Consider the following 17632-nt stretch of genomic DNA (forward strand, 5'->3'; position numbering starts at 1 on the left):
CGGGACAAGGGAGGGGCAGGATGGTACGAGAGCCTGCAAGGCGCCCCCAGCTAAGCGTTTCCCTGCTTCTCCCCATGCTGCTGGGTTATGTGGCACAACATATGTGGAGCCAAGGGGCAGAACTGTGGAAGGGGCTGCTGTCTGGCGTGTTCTCCTCTCAGGGCTGTGGAACATAATAACTCCTGCTGCCCTGATCAGCAGTAACCCCTGCTCGCTTGGCTGTGGGAAACCGAGAGGTGTGTGCTGGGGAGGATTGCTTAGCAATCTCTCAGTGAGCGGCAGCACAGCACCTCTGCTGGGCGGTGCAGAGGCTGAGGGAGGACCTTGCAGATGGCCATCCTGGCCTTCCCTCTGTGTCCCCACTCATCTCAGTCCAGTGCCCCGAAGTCTCATCTCCGCACAACTGCTGATGCAGAGGGCCAGTGGCTCCCCATGCGGCATATTTGGGGCTGCTTGAGCATAGAGGCTGAATTACCTCCTCAAGGCAGAGTCCCGCCAGGGCATGGCTTGTTCACTGGCAGGGCAGCTTGTGCTGTATGTGTCTCCTGAGTCCGTCAGCCTGGCACCTTATCCAGCACCCAACGTTAACTCCCCTTAAAAAGCAATTCATAGATTCATTTATTCATAGGTATTTAGGTCAGAAGGGACCATTATGATCATCTAGTCTGACCTCCTGCACAATGCAGGCCACAGAATTTCACCCACCACTCCTGCAAAAAACCTCACACCTATATCTGTGCTATTGAAGTCCTCAAATCGTAGTTTAAAGACTTCAAGGAGCAGAGAATCCTCCAATTCAGTTCCTTCCTCCCCAAAAATAACCTCAGCCTGGCTCCAGGCAGTTCCAGGATGGGAGCAGGCTCCAGTCTGCGGCCTTGGGAAGGTGTTTCTTGTAGCCTGATGTGCTATTCTCTGGGTGGTTCCACGAGGCCTGGGCTCCCTGCCAGTCTGCTGACAGCCAAATTGAATTACATCGGGAAGGATGTAAAGCAGGGCTAAATTTATACATTAAATGCTGAAGTTACACAAAGGCCCTGTAGGAAAGGTTCATCTCCCCAGGGCAAGTCAAGCAGAAGGATCTGCAGCATCCCTCCTCCCTGCCCCTGAAGGCTTGGAGCCTTCCTGCATGATACTTAAAACTGAAAGCCAGCTGGGCCTATGGTTTGGAGCTATTCAGATACCTGCCGGATCATTTTGCAGGGATATTTTAAAAGCGGAGGTCAGGAACTAACTACACCAGGCCCCACCCAGTTTGGGTGCATGAGCCGGCCCTTGATGCTGCACATCCATGACTGTTCTGGATGCTCCCTAGCACAATATGTGGAATCGCTGATCTTATTGAACAGGAGGCATTTGTTGAACAAAACAGCCTCGGCTACAGACTCAGAGCATGTCTCCACTGCAGCAGCTATGCTGGTGTAGCCTAGGTGCTTCCCACATTGACAGCAGGAGGTTTTTCTATCGATGTAGTTAATCTATCTCGCTGAGAGACAGTAACTAGGTTGATCTAATTGTGAAGTGCAAACCAGGCATTATACAAGTTTCCATATCATTTGGGTCTCCCCACTTTGTCTCTCTTGTTGACCAGAGACTATGCCCTGCATGGAATGCTACGCTGCACAGGGAGACAGCTAGGGCTAGATTCACAAAGGGGAGTTAGGCTGAGCCTTTGAAGGTCTAACTTTAGGCACACTGCTGCCTAGTGGAATCCACAACCCCGAGATATTGTGTCAGAGAGAGGGTGAGAGTGACTTTCTAGCCAGTGGTTTGAGCATGCCCTTGGGCTGTGGCAAAGTCAGGTTTGAGTCCCTGCTCCCATATATTTAAGTAGTTTTTACAAAGCGGATCAGCTTCACCAGGAGATTGAAAGCAGCCCATTCTGGACTATCCCTACAGCTTAGTGGTGAAGGCACTTAGCTGGGAGATCTGGGATCAGATCCCTGCTCCACATTAGGCAGAGTGGGGATTTGAACCAAGTCTTGCACCTGGCGCGTGAGTGCGCTACTCACCATCCTACTGTATACAAGGGAAGGCTCACCACCACCTCTCACCATGTTCCACGCTCACAGCCTGTGCTCTGCCAGCAACACCCTTTCTCTGTCCTTGCCTCAGCACTGCTCCTGGCCACGGCTTTTCGCCACCCACCACCCAATCCTCAGTCCAGTCCCCTTTAAAGCCTTGCTTCTTTGTGCTGCCCACTCGAAGTGAATTAATAGCGCTACAAAAATGAATGCCAAGCCCCTCCCTCCTCAGGGTCTTGCACTGTGTCCTGCCTTTCTAGACTCCCTGGGGCTGGGCCAGGCCTGCATTGTATTTTGTCAAGCCCTGGTCTGCATATAATAATTCTTACTCCTGCTCACATGGAAAGTCAGCCCTTGTGCTGTGCCTTCTGTGAGAACAAGTCAAGGTCAAAACTGCATTCAGTCTTAGGACAACCTTTCCTGCAGACATGGTTACAGGCTGAGAGCAGATCTGGACTGATCAGGGGTTCTGCCCCATGCTGTATTTTTTTCAAGGCTGTTTTTAATTTTCTCTGTTTTTCTTTGGAGCAGCATATAGATTCCAAAGACTGGGGCAAATTCTGCTGTAAGATAGAGGATCTGTCTGTCCTCACACCCCTCTATCTGTCCATCGTTATCTATCCAGAATTTTGCCCTTTGAGTCAAAGGAACAAATTCAGCCATGGCACTAGAGGGTGCGATTACAACTCCTCTCAAATGAAGGTGTGCCAGTCTACACCTGGGTTGAATTTGAGCCAGACTAAAAAACATAAAGTAACTCTGGGAAGTGAAGCTTTGCTTCAAGGGAAGGGAAAGGGCCTCTGGGCCAGTCCTGTATAGGGAATTTGTAGGGGACAAACACATAGAGGCAGAAGGGTGACCCAATGGGGCATTGGGAGCAATGAGAAAAGCTCTCTGTTCTGACCTTCAGCAGCCCCCTGACCCACCAGCTGGAATGTTATAGCGGATTAAGCTGAGATCACCACTCTCATTTCACATGTGATCTAGTCCTAATATTAAATCAGGTCTGCACAAGTGAAAGGCTGACAGCAATATCCCTCCCAGCACTATTCCAGACATCATTCCCAGGCCGTTATTTCATCACAGGTTGGGCCATGGACATGAACCTGTCAGCCTGCCCTTCTTCCACCTTCCAGCGGCTTGGGAAATCCAGACAGCCATGTTAGGATGATTAATATAATTTTACATATGATTTGATACAAAATCCTGGGTCGCTTTTAAAAAATAGAATAAAATCAAAACAGAACCATTATTTAAATAATCTGTGGCTGAGAGCTCAGTGGCGGGGCATAGACGATTTAAGGGGATTGGACTCCTGCTCTGAAGCCTGCCGGACTGCAATTTTCTGATTAATTCTTCCACAAATAATGGGAAAAACATCCTGCCCCTGATTCTGCTGTCCCTGATGCTGGCTCCACATGGGATGCTGATTGCAGTGGAGTTGCTGCCCATCTACACCAGGGTGAGAGGAGAATCAGACCCTTGGGGTTTAACCAAACTGAGATTATCCTTCCATTATAATTAAGGAGAAGCATATACTCAGCAGTCAGAGTTCAGGCTGACAGGACAGCTCTTTAATTTCCAAGGGCTTTTGGCCAAGGGAGAGTTTCCCTTGAAGCCTCCCACTGCATCAAAGGCTTCTGTGTCAGGTTTTCCTATTCTCTGGCTAAGCCATGCTAGGCATGGCTCCTTCCAGGCAGTAGGGGGCATTAGAGAGTGAAGTGTGCATTGTGAGCACCTTCCCTGCCTGCCCATGCGCGGAGTATGTCATGTTGCCACCAAACTTGTGATCAGCCTGTGACTTTTGGAAAATCTGTATCAAATGCAAATTTTCTGCCTTTCTGCCTTAAACAGCCCTCAGAGCATGATGAGCACCAGAACAAACGTACTGGTGAGCTATCAGATTAGCCACTGAGCCAATGGAGTCTGTGCCCAGGGGCCCTGGCCATTTGAGGGGCCCCGGAAAAATGGGCACCTCCATGCACTGACCCCATTTCCTCACTTGCTCTGGCCCAGGGCCCCACAAAACCATAATCCCGCCACTGCTGGTGAGGAATGTGTGCAATAGACACTGCTGCTCCGTTTCACCCCACCAGTCCCTTGCAAGTATTGGAAATAGGCTCTTTATTACATCCCCACCACCCTGTCTGTTCTGTGTACCTAGTACAACAAAATTCATGGCCATCTACAATTTCCCATTTGTCACCATTTTGCATACCACTATCACTAAGAACTTCACAGCAATAATGTATGTGTGTGGTGGTGGTGGGGGCACTGATCTTCCTGCTCCAAAACACAAATGCCTACCTTCTGAGGTAAAGGAGAATCTCCATTCACACTCTATAGGCCCTAGGACATGCAGTCAAGCACTGCTGACTTGATCCTCCAGCAGGGAATAGGATTGGTCAGTCCCATTCTTGTGGAATGTCCCACTGGGTCCTTGGAGGGGTGTCCATAAACCCTCATCAAATAAAATAGGCTTTTTAAAAATCGACCTTGCAATGAATGTTTGATAGTGAAATTCTGCTATGTGAAGTCATCTATCTGTGTGAGAAATTCACACTGAAGAGGTGGAGATAATAATAATGTCATCACTGCTCAGATGACATAACACAACACTCTTGCAATGTATCTCCCACTTCTTCCTCCACCCCCCCAGACTGCTCATGATCTAATTAATACTCTTCTCTGATAAGATGAACTCACCACTGAACATCCCTTGTAATTAAATTACATGTGAGTTTTGTTAAAGGTGAACTAAAAAGCTTTCCAGCAAAATGAATAAACAAATAGAGATTAAGAGCTGAAGCCTATCCAGAAACAATACACAGGGAGACCTAAAACTGCAGATAATGACAGTAGCAAACAAAATAGGAAGGAACATAGGATTTGCAAGACAGGAACAGACAAATGGCCTGTCTAGTCCAGTATCCTGTCTCTGACAGTGGCGAATACCAGATGCTTTGGAGAAAGATGCGAGAAAGCCCTACAAAATAACTGACAATTTTGCATTAAGGGGCCTGTGGGGAGATTTCTATCTACTCCCGGGCAGTTAGTGATTGGCTAGTGTCCCAAAGCAACCTTAGAAAATGTTATGCTACTCTGAAGCCTATCTAATGTAATTCTAGGTATTGGGCCAGATGCTAAGCTGGTGTGAATCAGTGAAACTCCACTGAGCTACAAGGAATTACACAACTGGCAGAGCTGGCCCGCTCTTAGTCATACAAATGTCTACCCTTTTGTTGAATGCTACTGGGCTTGATGCCTTGTGTCAGTGAGTTCCACAGGTTAGCTGTGCCTTGTATATGGGATTTCCTTTAGACATTTGAAATGTATTGCCTTTCAGTTTCACCGAATGCTCGCTTGCTCGTGTATTAAGAGAGAGGGTAAATAGGAGCCCCCAAATTTTTTAACTACTGCTGAAAAGTTAGATGAGACTATCCAGGCCCCTTTAAGAGGGAGCAGGCCCGGCCCAGCTGTGCCTAGTTGATTTCCTTCAGGGGGGACTGAAGAGAAGATACTTGGCCTACCTAAAGGGTCAGGCAGTGGTTCAGAAAGAGAGGTGGGAAGGGACTGCTGGGATGTGGGGGAAGATCTTGAGAGAGTGAACTAGCTGTTGGAGTTTTCCCAGGGAGCAGTAGTGGAGAGCTGCTGTGGGAAGAGAGCTGGGAAAGCCCCAGGCCAGGAGGGCAGTTTGCCTACTGGTTTCTCTGAGCCCAGAGAGAAGGAAGGTTTGAGGGAATAGTCGCAAGCTAGGGGCAGAACCCAGGAGGGACTAAGAGTTTAAGTCCCGGGTGGGTGGGCCTTAGTTACTTTGAATCTTCGTTAAGCCAGCGTGGGTGGTTGATGTTTATTCTGTGCTTTTTGTTTGGGCTTTGAGGTCAGCTGGAGGTCACCAGAGAGTAATCTGCAAACCTGCCCGCTCTGATTGAAGAGGGAGTCTGAGGAAGAGTCTGGTTTTGGTATTATGGTGATGGGCAACACCTGGTGACTTTGGGAGCATTTATGAAAATAAATTATCTGGCAGCAAGGGCATTATTGACCTAAAAATTTGAGGGACCATGCTGAGGCTGGGATGCCTGTGAGGCCACCTTTAGCCATCAGGGACACTGCAATTTTAAAATGAAGATGGGATGTTTTGGTAAAAGATCTGCTCTAGGAATTATTGTGGGGAAGTTCTCTGGCCGGTGCTGCACAGGAGGCCAGACTAGTTGATTACAATGGTCCCCTCTGGCCTTGGAATCTAGGAATATATAAAGAGATAGGTATTAGTAGGTGTCTTTTAACTCTCTCTTTAATTATTGTTTCAATTAACGTACTAGACACAGAATAAGGCTTAGTGATTTCCCAGATCACCCCTAGCAAAGATATGCATGACACTTTTTGCTATCATGTACTCTCCTATAGAAGCTGATTTTCAGTACATATTTTCGTTAACAGTTCAGCCACTTCTTTGGGACTCATCTCAGAAAGAACTTACGGTAACCCTCAACCCCTCCCAGAGCTGAAGTCACCTGACCCAGCTCTGACTAGCCCTGAAATGCATGGCCCGTGCACCGCAGAAACAACTTGTACTCTAAATGCATAGCTTTGTATGTACTCGAAGGATCAAAGACCTTCTCAACTGCAGTGTGGCAGTCATGGTGGGCCTAGTGAGAAAGGTAGAAGAACCTGATGAAGTATTTGGTTATACTGGACTTTTGAAAGGAGATCCAGTACAAGTAACCTTAAGAGACAATGCAGAACAATCCTGTTTACATACATCTCTCAGGATTCCTGTCCCATTACTTCATAGAGTAGAAACTGAGTTAAAGAGAATGAAGTGGATTGGCATAATTGAGAAAATCTCTGAGCCAACAGCATGGTGGGCCTCAATGGTACCAGTTATAAAGAAAAATGGAAAAATATGAATCTCTGTGTATCTTAAAATGTAATGAAGCAGTCGCAAGATAAAAATATATCCTCCCAACAATGGATGACTTCCTCCCCAAAGTAGGAGGAGCTACAGTATTCTCCAAGCTGGATGCTTTGAGCAGATTCTGGAAAAAAATTCCTTTAGCCAAAGAAAGTGCTAAGCTGACTATATTTATCACACCCTTTGGGATATTTTGCTTTCAAAGATCACCTTTTGGGATTCCCAGTGCACCTGAAAGTTTCCAAAGGAAGATCGCAGAACTGCTAACAAACACAAATGGAGTTGTAGGTTTTCATGGATGATATCGATCTTCAGTGGAAGAACACAACAAAACCCTCAGCAAAGTCCTAAGCCTAATCAGTCGGTCTGGACTGAAGCAAAACAAGGAAAAATGCATTTTCCATCTACCCTGAACTGAGTTTCTGAGACAGACAATAAACAAAGATGGAATCCATCCTAGCTCTGAGAAAGTAAAAGCAATTAGAGAATTGAATGCACCAACTAATGTACCAGAACTGAGACATATACTTGGGATGGCAAATTACCTTAGTTGATATCTGCAAGGCCTTTCTACTGTGCTGAAACCACTGAATGAACTGTTAAAGTCCAGCACATAGCCACACACACATACACAGAAAAACAACATGCACAGATTGCAAATGAGTGCCTGTTGAGCATATAGATGTGTGAGAACTTTTACAGATATCTGTGTGAACTGGACTCATTTATACAGCTAAAAGACCATAAACCACTTGTAACTTTCATCAACAGAAAAGACCTGGATCCAGCACCACTGAGATGCCAGTGTCTATTGCAAAGGATAATGCAATTTAACCCAATTGCTAAGTATGTTCCTGGGAAAAATCTGTTAGTAGCAGTCTCTCTGTCATGGAGCACAGCATCGCACTCAACTTCCCATGAGCTCGAAGATGATGTAAAGGCATGCATGGATGCTGTGGAGTCATACAGAAAAAAGACTGCTCCAGCTACAAAAAGCAACCTCAGACACAGAACTTCAGGAGGTTCTAAGTTACATTGGCCCAAGTATCTAAAGGACACTAAGGAAGTGACAAGAGACTACTTTGCCGTGCATGGACAATTAAGCAAGTCAAATGGACTCATGATTAAAGGCAATTGCATCGTAATTCGAAATGAAATGAAAGAAGAAATCCTAAACCGCATCCATGAAGGACATCAAGGAGTAACTAAGTGCTGTGAATGGGTCAGCCAGTCAGTGTGGTGGCCAGACATCAGCAAGGTCATAAAGTATCTGCATGTGAATATTGCAGAACTAACAGAACACCACAACACAAAGTACCTTTAATAACAACACGTCTACAAGGCAAATCTTGGACGAGACTAGCTGCAGATTTGATGCAAGTTCAGAGATCATCATTTTCTGGTCATTGTGGACTATTTTTCCAGATATATAGAAAGAGTGAACTTGAAAGATGTCATGTATTGCAGTGTTACTGAAAACAGGAAGTGCACTTTTGCTTACTTTGGTATTCCAGAACAACTATTGACGGTCAATGGACCACAGTTCACTGCTGCAGAATTTACGTCCTTCCAAATGAAATATGATTTTGATTTTATTGCTAGCAGCCTACATTACCCACAAGCGAATGGAGAGGCTGAGAGAGCTCTATGGACAGCCAAGAAAATCCTATAGCAAGAAGATTGTTTCCTTGCTCTTCTAAGTTACAGATCAGCAAAAATAGCAGCTACTGGATATAGTCCAGCACAACTCCTGAGGAGAGAACTCAAAACTACTGTTCCAACTTTGGAAAAGAATCTATTTCCAAGTGGCCAGACATGAAGAGAGTAGCCAAAAGGGCTAAAAGAAGCTTATGAACATTTTTGCAACAGATGTCACTCAGAGAATTACAGGGTCTCAAACCTGGTGATCGAATTCCTGTCAAATTGGCTGGAGAAAATGGATGGACAACTCCAGCGGTCATAAAGAAAAAGAATTCCATGCCCAGATCATATGTGATTGAGACCGACAATGAAGAGCTCAACAGAAACTGTCAACATCTACAGTTTGTTCCTCAGAAAGAACAATCAACAAAGCAAATTCCAGAGATGGTGAATGAAGAACAAGAAGACTCAAGAATTCCAACTCAACCACAGCCAGTTGATACAATTAAAGGACAGCCAGATGACCAAGTTGTTATACATTTGGGTCATGTAATTAGAAAATCAGTACAATTCAGAGACACTTGACAGACTGATCTGTACTGAACTTCAAAGACCGCGTGATATCGTAATGATTGTAAATGGCAGGAATGTAGAACTTAAAGGGGCAGTGTAATGGAATGCTAAACTGTAATATACTGATGGCACTGTGTATAAAATACCTGCTTTAAACAAACTTCAGCCATGCCTGGCAGAGCATTGAAAGATCTTATGATGAATACATCAGATGGTGTAAGCAAGCTCTGTAGCCAATCCGGATCCGGTACAGGAACAGGCCTCTTTCTTCTGGGGTGGAATTCTGCAATTCACCCACTCTCAGACCAGGACCTGGGTCATAGCCCCCTGGGTACCAACCACGACTCATTCACCAGGTCCAAGTGGGTTTCCCTGTGGAGCTTGTGACAGCAGCTGATTAAAATGATTCAAAACCAACAACTTCTGAACAAAGCAGCATTTATTCTTTCTTCCAACAGTACAAAGTATGCAGGGCCAAAGTATAAACAAAAAGTCCTACATGCATATTTGCTTATCTAACCTTAACCTCTGTATCCATAGCTCACGCAGGCCTGGATTGTTATTTCCCGTCGTTGAATTGGGCGAACCGCTACCTGCAGCCTGATCCCTCTCTAGGAGTATGGTTTCCCAGGCTGTCAGCTTTTCCACTGCCGCATCCTCTGTAGCCTCTCCTAGTTCACCCAAACCCTCTCCCTCTTTTATGGGCTTTGATCCCAGGCTTAGCATTGGGACAGGTAACCCATCCTAGCCCGGATGGAGCCATATTAGCAGTTTCTCCCCTCACTGCTATCTGAACTCCTCTGAAGCGTTGAACGTGAGGATGTCACTGTACTACCTTTCCTGCTTCTTTCTGCAACAACCCCTTCTTGGCCCTCCTTAATTTAATTCTATGCATTCAGACAGGCAGGGAAACTGACTCACACAGACTAGTCATAAAAAAATAGACATTGTCCCACTTTGTCACGACCATGTCGTGCACTTGAGGAACCTGGACTTCAGTGGAAACTCCATTGACCTCAGTGAAGCTGCACTGACAAAAAACTGTTAAAACCCAGCAGAGAATGAGGCCCGTGGACTCTTCCAACACATATGGCCAGATCCTTGGCTGGTGTAGTTTGAAGGAGACCCGCTCAGTTCAGTAGAGCCATGCTGGTTTACCCCAGCTGGGAATCTGGCCATTGCTATCTAAATAGTTGTGAGACCATGGATTATGTGTCAGAGGTTTTGTTTAAAACATGGATTAGTGACCAGATGGGTTGTAGCAGCGAGAGCCCGTTGTATAAATACATATGAAGGCAGGTCTTTGAAAGGACTAATATTTAGCTTTTTGGCTGAGACAGATTGTGCTGCTCTGGGAATATCTATGTAGGGAAGTTTGTCCAACGTTATATTTGAAGGAAATTATTGCAAGTGTAAGGCACTAAATTAAGAGCCCTGGAGACGGAGTTCGTCCTACAAAAGGACAGTGCCAGTGGCAGGCCAGGCTTCCCTCAGAGTGTCCCTGCCAATGTCCTCAGCCCTGCCCTGGAGGCTGCAAGAGGAGGTCAACTTCTGGGGCCTAGTCACCTCTCGGCCTCTCTGCTGACACCAGCACAAGGGGCCCAGCTGTGCCAACAGCTTTTGTGGCACCGATACTAGTTCACTAGACAAGGTGCGGGAAACACGCTGCAGACTCGGTGCGGTCTCATTTGGGTGGAGGGACACACCTGTAATTGGTCAATTCAGTCTGGAATTCAGGAGTGCTCCTAAATTCGTTGTTGATGCTGAGTGCTCTCATAGCCTTACACACAGAGGTGGCTATCTACCGTCTCTGGTTGGCTAGGAGAGTCTCCTCCTTGTGAATGATGGTCTAGTCTTGGTTACACACATCTCTTGAGTGGATTACAGCAATGTGCTCTACCTGGGCATGAAGCCACCATTTATGGACCTTCATCTAGTTGAGAATGCTGCAGCACACCTCAGCCACACTGGCTACTGCAGGCCCATCAGCCCTGTCCTCTGTGCTCTACGCTGGCTTCCCAGAGAATGCTGAGTCAAGGCCTCGATCCTTATCTTTAAGGCACTTTGTGGCCTGGGCCTAGGGTACCTAGAAGATTGCTTGCAGCTCTGGGATGGGGATTGCGGTCGATGGCTCCCCACCTCAGGTGCAATAAAACTCTACCACAAGGGTAAATTCACCTGTGCCGAAGACGGAGCTTTCCCAAGGCTTGTCTGACACCTTGGAATGAACTCCTCCAGGAACTAAGAGCCACCACCTTCAGTTCCAAGGGCAAGGTATAAGTCTTTGACCTGCCTTGGCTAACAAACACAGAGCAAAGTGCATATTTAAAACACAAATCAAGAAAAACACCTTTCAGAACAAACCACTCCACTGCACACACAATTCTTCCCCCTGGGGCAAGGATGTGAGAGAGTGAACCATTCATGAGTGGGGTTAGCAACATCACTTAATGCTTGACCAGAAGGCACTGAGATACAGCAGTGATGGTGGCAGGATAAGAACTTCTATAGAATAGAAATGTTCTGAGTCCCCACAGCCTTTTCTGTGAGCCATCATATGGCAGGGGCACTGGAACAATTTGTATAGTGGGGGTGCTGCGAGCCATTGAACCAAACTGCTAATCCTGTATAGAATGGAAACCACTGGAGCACCCCTAGTTCCAGCCCCTACGTCAGATGGTGACTTCAGACACCACCAACCCAAGCCAGATCTAAACAGGTGAAAGGCCCCTACTTTCCTCACCAGTCTCCGAAGGTATCTAGTCCCCCTGTTCACCAAGGGCACTTTGTGGATGAATTCTCCTGGTGATACGTGGTGCTGCTGCTGGCAAAGTTACTCTTCAACTGTCATTATATCATGACAGATATAATTGGTTGGAGATTTTTCAGTGAGTCCCCCACCCATCATAGATTGGAGTCACCTGTCAGGTCTCATTGCCACTTGTGAGTGTTGAGCTTGGAATGAGAGAGAACTGGGGTCTGCAGGGGAGGTTAGAGATCATTCTGGCTCTGTCTGGTTTCTGAGTGAGATGAGCCCAAGCAAAACCCACAGACAAACATTCGAAGCTGGACTCAAACAGTGTGGTCTAGTTCTGTCTCCACAGCTAAACAAATTCCACCCCCTCCTGGACCATACCAAAGCATCTCAGCTATGAAGTTACAGACATGACATCATGGGAACAAACTCTAATTGGCTGATCATACAGCCAACTGTATTTGTTATAAACAATTCCGCCAGCTCTGACTCACAGATAACATGTTTACAGTAACAGCAGGTACCTGGAGCTTGGCATGTTTCTCCATCCCTAACCATGGAAAAAAATCCTCTCCTAATGTTCTTAGAACTACAGGAGATTAAGACTGCTGTTCAAAGGGCCATTCATGTGGATACACTGAAACAGTGGCACTTTCTCTGGGTTCTCCCTGTTAGAAGTGCTGCTTGTGAAGGAGGTAACTGCGGGAGGAGGTGAGTCAGAAGAAAATCGCATTGTGCCATGAGTCACGTGGTAGGCTATGTAATTTAGATACCCAAGCTACTCACAAATATGTCCTCAGTGGGCTTACTGGGCCTCAAGGTGTCCCTGAGTCTAGTTGGTCCTGGTGATGTATTTAAGCTATGGAACCATTGCTTTTGTTTTCTCTGTACTGCACCATTACATTTCTAAGACCTTTGCTTGTGTGCATGGACTGTAGCCATTTTGTCTTGGGATTGGCTGCAGACGGTTAGAGGGGAGACGCAGACAGTATGTGTGTGTGTGCTCTCTCTGTCATGGAGACTTTGCTTTTGTTCTTTCTTATTGTCCTCTTCCTTAACCTATAATGAAAGCCATTTCAGATGGGAAGTGAAGGGTTGCTCTGGGTGTATGGGAAGAACATAACAGGGTTGGTGAAGTTGTAGCACAAGGGGACAGTCAAGGGCACCCATGTGACACTACTTTCCCAGGAGAATTGAGCCTTGCAGAAGAACTTGCCTTTGGCTCGTGCATGAAGGCATTTCCCTGTAGGGCAATAACACTTTTAGTTGATACAAGCTATAACCTTCCTCGTTACTGTCCTCCTCCTCAGTTCATTTGCGTACTGTGTTCCTATTGGTTACAATTAAGTCAGCTACAAATTAAGTTAGATCTGTGGCACACAGTCAAGCAAAGCCATTATTTAAAGCCACCGAATAAAAGTCCATTAACTCAAGCCTTGAAAATCAGTGTTTGGAAGGTGTCCATGGACATCACTTTAACTACAGTGCTGAGGTGAGTCTGAGCTGCAGAATTCTGACCTGGATCCATGTTGGTCCTTGGTTTGTGCTCCCCTACTGAAATGGTATGAATACTCCTGGAAGTGAGCATATTCCAGAGAGATTATTAGAGATGTTTCAAAAGAAGGCCATGGCTCTTGAAACATAAAACATGGCTGACTCTGCTGCAAGTTCATAGGGAAATATTGTCCCTGAAAATGATTTTTAATGGGAGGGGATCATTGTGGAATTGTTGGGGTTTTACCTAATCCTGGCCAAATTTGGGAGCCTATACAAAGAGATGTTACAACCAGAGCTGTAGAGTGATGCTGGTGGCAACTCAGAGCAACACATTCTTTTTGCTTCTTACTCTAGGTTCCGGAGCCCGAGGGCAAGGCTCAAGGCAGGTTTCTGGACACTTCAGCTTCCCAGGTAAGGTGCAACATAAAGGAGTGGTATTGTTCTGGGGGGAAGCTATTGGAGGGGGGTGAAGGGTCAGTTATGGTATGGAGAGGGCTTGGGCTGTAGGTTTGGGGTTTTTGTTGTGAATTTCATGTAGATGAAAGGCCATGGCTGGAGATCAAGTTCCTCTGGGTCTCTACTTGGCAGGTACAGCGTGAGTGGCAGCAGTGTAAGCTTTCCTAGCCATATTCCTCATTATCATACTCTGATGAGGGGGCTGGAAAAAGCGGGTCAGGTTTCAAGCAGGACCTAGTTTGGTGTGACACCTGGACCTGGAGCCCAGGAGTGCAACCTGGTGACTGGTTGCTCCTGGACAAACACAGTTCTCTGAGCATGTAACCCTGGCCTCTTAGCATGAGGAATAAAGATCTCTCTCCTGCAACTCCAGCTGCGACATCCCTTATTGCTAACTAAGCAAACCTGGACTGCATTTGGCAAGACCTTCTCTGGGAGTATAAGAGGGTTTCTCTGTCTCACTCACTGAGGCTCATTCATTCCTTGGTCTCTTTGCTTAGACTGTCAACAAGACAGTAACTTGGTGGCTGTTGTGCTGATGGTGTCTGTCCAGCTGTCCTCTGTGGTGTGGGTGTAATCCTGGTTCCACTGAAGTCAAGGGGAGTCTTACCATGGGCTCCAGAGAGGCCAGAATTTCACCCAGAGAGTTTGTGAGCATGCAAGGGGGTGTGGACGTGAGGGCAGGGATTTCTGATGCTTCTGTCATCTGCTAGCCAGTCTGAGGTGTGTCCTCCAGTAGGGACAAGTGGGGTTTGTAGTTTTGAGGTGTAGAAACATAAGCCATGGGCTAGACCAGGAGTGGGTAAACTACGGCCCGTGGGCCGAATCTGGACTGCGAGCCAGTTTAAGCCGGCCTGCGAGCCTCATGATGTGGCTCGGCCCTGGTTCAGCGCTCCCGCCAGGGCTCTAGGTTGTGGGCCGCACCAGCAGCTTGGCCCTGCTCCAGCGCACCAGCATGACGCGGATTGCCCCGATCCAGTGCTCCAACACTCAGCTCGGCCCTGCAACGGCCAGGGGCCGGACCAAGCAGCTCGGCCCCGCTCCAGCTGGGGTGCTGGGTCGGGGGCTGCACCAACGGCTTGAGGCTCCTCTCCCGCGCTCCACCACTCGGCTCGGCCCCACTCCGGTGCTCCAGCCGGGGTGCAGGGTCCAGGCCGCACCACACTTGAGGTAAGCGCTGCTCAGAGCCTGTACCCCTGAGCCTCTCCCCATGCCCCTGCCACAGCCCTGATCCCCCTCCTGTTCGCCAAAACCCTCGATCCCAGCCCAGAGCACCCTCCTGCACCCCAAACCTCTCGTACCCTGCACCATCCCAGAGCTTGCACCCGCAGCCAGAACCTGCCCCCCTTCCCACACCCCTGCCCCAGCCCTGATTCCTCCTCCCGCCATCCGAACCTCTCGGTCCCAGCCCAGAGCACCCTCCTACACTCCAAACTCCTCATCCCCAGCCCCATCCCAGAGCTCACACCCCCTCCCACACCCCAACCCCAATTTTGTGAGCATTCATGGCCCGCTATACAATTTCTATTCCCCACTGTGGCCCTCGGGTCAAAAAGTTTGCTCACCCCTGCGCTAGACTGAGACCATCTCACTTGTTCTACCTGTAAAACAGGCTGGGTGTGAGCTCCACTCTCCAGATGGGAAGGTTGAAAGATTTAACCAGAGATGGGCTGAGCTGCAAAACTGCCATTTGTCTCCAGCCTTTGAACCTGCCCTCACTTCCCAACTAAAGTTTGGAAGTTGGGTTTTGACTCAGCCCTTAAGCTTGTCTGAGGGGGACTGAGGATACAGGCAGGTGGCACTGGAGGGACAGGTTGACGTGGTACACTGGAGACTGTTTTGATTGCTTCTTGATTAGCGTGGTTAGGAAAGGGAGGTTAGCTACTGTATGGTAGCATGCAAGATCTCTTGCCTCTCAGATGGGTCCTAGTGGTGGTCAGAGTGCTGCCTTTTATGGATGGGTGGTAGATTTCCCCAGCTGGAATTTCCAACATCTCTGCTAAGGAGGGTCCCAGGTGCTCTGTGATGTCCAGGAAGGGTGGGGATCTCAGTCACATGGGGGTGCCCGGATTAGTCTAATTTCAGCACTCCCAGATGAACACAGCCAAAGGATTTTGATCGTAGTGAGTTTTACTTGCATTTGAGCCTGAAAGAGAATGCAAAGCAGATTTGTCCCCTCTGGGTCTGGGTTTGTGGTGAACACAGCATCCTGGAGCCATGAGGATGATGACTGTGTCATGGCACCAGGGGTCTCGGTCAGACCAGATACTGTGCTGCAGATGTCTTGAAAAAATTCCATGACTCCAAAACTTAGGTGGGGTTTGCTGGCTGCTAGCCAGGCCGGCTAGAGAATTAGAGACAGCTTAAGAGCAGCATTCTTGCTTGGCCTTTAAAAGATGAGAGGGGAACACAAAGAGCATATGCATGATTATATCTATGACTGGAAGCACTGGCTAATGGCCTGGAATCTGTTTTGAATTAGCTTGTCTCCCACTTGGCAGCATCCCAGTGCGCTGGCATGACTCGCCCCCCGGGGCTGGGCTCAGACAGTGCTCGGCTCCCATTACAAAGAGCTATCTGTGTCAAGCCCTGTCATAAAAATAAAGGGAAGGGTAAACCCCTTTGAAATCCCTCCTGGCCAGGGGAAAGCTCCTCTCACCTGTAAAGGGTTAAGAAGCTAAAGGTAACCTCGCTGGTACCTGACCAAAATGACCAATGAGGAGACAAGATACTTTCAAAAGCTGGGAGGAGGGAGAGAAACAAAGGGTCTGTGTGTCTGTCTATATGCTGGTCTTTACCGGGGATAGACCAGGAATGGAGTCTTAGAACTTTTAGTAAGTAATCTAGCTAGGTATGTGTTAGATTATGATTTCTTTAAATGGCTGAGAAAAGAATTGTGCTGAATAGAATAACTATTTCTGTCTATGTATCTTTTTTGCAACTTAAGGTTTTGCCTAGAGGGGTTCTCTATGTTTTTGAATCTAATTACCCTGTAAGATATCTACCATCCTGATTTTACAGGGGGGATTTCTTTATTTCTATTTACTTCTATTTTTTATTAAAAGTCTTCTTGTAAAAAACTGAATGCTTTTTCATTGTTCTCAGATCCAAGGGTTTGGGTCTGTAGTCACCTAGGCAAATTGGTGAGGCTTTTTACCAAACCTTGTCCAGGAAGTGGGGTGCAAGGTTTTGGGAAGTGTTTTGGGGGGAAGGACGCGTCCAAACAGCTCTTCCCCAGTAACCAGTATTAGTTTGGTGGTGGTAGCGGCCAGTCCAAGGACAACGGGTGGAATATTTTGTACCTTGGGGAAGTTTTGACCTAAGCTGGTAAAGATAAGCTTAGGAGGTTTTTCATGCAGGTCCCCACATCTGTACCCTAGAGTTCAGAGTGGGGGAGGAACCTTGACATGGTGGCATAGTGGTGGGATTAACCTGAAATCATTTTGAGATCCAGTTGAGATTTTTTTGAACTAGAAATACAGATTTTAAAAAGGAATTTTTTTTTTTCCTGTGGAAAGGAAGTCCAGAAAGCAGCTTTGAAACTGAAAGCAGCTTGTTGTTCTCTGCTTTGTGGCCAAGCAGAGACAAAAGGGGATTATCTTGTGAATTGCAGGTTTTCTTTGCCTGGAGGCAGGGTACTTAACTCCTGCAGGGAAATTCACAGTCTTCCAACCCGGAGGTTTTTTTTTCTTTTCTTCCTAAAAGTAAATAGGGGGTGTGTGTTCTACCCATTTGCTTTTTCTTTGGGCTGGGTAAACAGGTTTCCAAGTAGTT

At 47.2% G+C, this 17632-nt stretch overlaps 1 protein-coding gene across 1 annotated transcript in view; it reads left to right on the forward strand.

The window, feature by feature from the left end:
- The first annotated feature begins 13365 nt into the window (after positions 1–13365).
- LOC311525912 (BTB/POZ domain-containing protein KCTD16-like) overlaps positions 13366–17632 on the forward strand; it is a 40763-nt gene continuing 36496 nt past the window's right edge. Inside the window, exons 1-2 of the mRNA XM_084638398.1 lie at positions 13366–13397; positions 13757–13813. The gene's annotated coding sequence lies outside the window, so the exon portion shown is untranslated. The remainder of the gene's footprint in view (positions 13398–13756; positions 13814–17632) is intronic.

The sequence above is a fragment of the Lepidochelys olivacea genome, assembly GCF_965140295.1.
Source record: "Lepidochelys olivacea isolate rLepOli2 genome assembly, chromosome: 9".
Classification (NCBI taxonomy): domain Eukaryota; kingdom Metazoa; phylum Chordata; order Testudines; family Cheloniidae; genus Lepidochelys; species Lepidochelys olivacea.